The sequence below is a fragment of the Oratosquilla oratoria genome, chromosome 16 (genome assembly GCF_046742065.1).
Source record: "Oratosquilla oratoria isolate Oo_2021 chromosome 16, ASM4674206v1, whole genome shotgun sequence".
Lineage (NCBI taxonomy): Eukaryota > Metazoa > Arthropoda > Malacostraca > Stomatopoda > Squillidae > Oratosquilla > Oratosquilla oratoria.
Genome location: NC_134792.1, coordinates 39,167,401 through 39,169,900, shown reverse-complemented (window position 1 = coordinate 39,169,900; position 2,500 = coordinate 39,167,401).

The window sequence follows — 2,500 nt, the reverse complement described above, 5'->3', positions numbered from 1 at the left end:
TTGCAAAACCCTGACCCAGGGTGGTGGGCGGGATACAGATATGACACGACATCCTCGAGGAGCTAAGATGGGAAGGAGGAAAGTGTGGTGGATGGGAGTGGAGTAGGTGGAAATGAAATGGGTGGAAGTGGTTACTTGTCTTTTGACTTGGCTACCCCCCTTGTAAGGGGGAAAAAGCCCTTGGTATACAGGTAGATTTATTTTCTATATATTTTTTTTTATTGAAATCATTGCACATACAACGAGGTGACTAGGTATGACAGCCCTTTGTTGGAGCTCGAAGGTTTAAGTCTCGATACACCTTTTGACGTCACGCGCTGATTCTTGGGGACTAGAAACATCTCCCTCTGTTTTGTTGCCTTCAGAAGACGGGCCGCTTAGCCACTACGCTCCCCGTAAGATTTTCCACCTCTGCAATTATATGATTCTCCTTTGCAAAACCTCCAGAATATTTTTTTTCTGTGCTTACTTTCCGTAAGTCACCGGGGCTGGACGGTAATTCCTGCAAGATGTTTGAACAGGAAGCCATTAAAGAAAAGTCACATTGGTTACTAAGTTAAACATACCAAAACATCGTTCACATAAGATGAACTTCTAAAAGATAAATAAGCAATAGAAAAATACGATTTCTCCCCAAATAAATTCTTCCTTTCTTCATCATAGAACCATTTTTTATTTCTATTTAAAATTCATAAATGCTAATTCGATCTTGGTTACTGACTACAAATTTTATACTTTTTTTTTTTTTTTTTTTCGCTATGATGTCCCATTCACGAATTTTATTCAGGTTGGTAACTAAGGGCAGGACTTCGCGCTAAAAGATAATGAGATTTTCGGACCACTTTCAAGAACCTAAGAAATCAAGCCAATAAATATGGAGACCACAGCATAGTTGATATAGCACAGGCTACTCCTTTATACCTAATCCTGATATACTGTCCTTTACTTTTGGCCTTACAAAGGATTCTTCCCGCGAACGTGATCCTTATCTTGTAAGGGCTGGAATGTTGCTCCTGACACTGACGTACCTTTGGTCCTTACTTTAGCCAGTAGGGCTTGGTTGTTCCCTGGGCCTTACTCATGCTCTTGGCCCTAATCTAATCATCGGACCTTACACTCGCAGTACCACATTTGTTGAAGTCTTACTTTACTCATAGGCCTTATTTTGATCTAGCAGCCTTACTTCCCTTCCTGGGCCTTAATTTACTCCCGGATTTGATTTTGATTCTTGGATCTAGATCTAATCTAAAAGTAGATAGAAGCAACTTTGCTGATTGCATAGCTAATGAAAGCAAACTTCCCGCAGGGGCAATAACATAGAGTGTAGTTAGAAATTTCCAGATTGGGTTAACCCATTCAACTCCGATGACAAGATGTCTTGTCATTTGGTCAAATAAAACAAAAAATCATAAAACACCAAAATGTTTGATCAAACACCAGAAAAATATGACGTCAGTCCTCGCTTCGCTGCGAGCGAAGCGAGGACTGACGTCATATTTTTCTGGTGTTTGATCAAACATTTTGGTGTTTTATGATTTTTTGTTTTATTTGACCAAATGACAAGACATCTTGTCATCGGAGTTGAATGGGTTAACTCTCTTGGTCAGTTTATTTGTTTGTTTGTTTACTTATTTGTGTGTTTGCTTGGTTACTCATTATTTCTTTTTCCCGTTATGAAGCAAAAGGTCTCCAGTTTGCAATCTTTACCATTGTAATTCGTTGTAATATTGTTCTGGAACGCGCCTAAACATTATCAAAGATATACTTATGGGATGATAAAGCCAGTTTACCTCTCCACGATGGCTTAATCCTTCCTAGCAAGGTGATATGTGCATGTCTGATTGTGACTGTGCTTGCATGGCTGTGACTGTGAATAGAGTCTGAGATGAATGCAATCAACTCGATCATACTGATTATCTGGCAACACTGGAAAGTGATTATGTGGCAACACTGGAAAATGGCAATGGTCCACTGCACCTTTAATGTTGTGGGAGTACCTCTGCTTTCTTCTAATTGTGATGAGGTCACGTTTTATTCATTTACCTTTTTTACCATCCGATCTCATATAGACTGAAAGGTCTGCTGTCGACGTTCATGATTTACCATTGTCTAGCTGATCACGACCGGCCCTAATGCTTTACAATTGATAAACTTTGCGATGAATTAGGAGAAGCCTTACTTTTTAAATGTTGAGCATGTTATAAGCTTAGTCCATTGTTTCTTGAGCCACACGGTGACCCATCACTGTTTTTGAAATGTTCCTCTTCATTCTCTTCTATCCTGTGCCCGTACTTCCAGCTCCTCATCTGGCTCTATTCCCCACTCTCGGACGTCCTCCCTCAAGCATCAGTTCCAGTCTTTCCAGTTTACAGGACTGTCCTCGTCCAGTAATTTTTAGCAAGAAAGGTTCTTCTTGATATTCGTTCCAACAGAGTGGTTAACGAATGGAATAGTTGGTAACCATGCAGTGAGAGCTCTGAAGCAATTTGTTGTTTTAAGA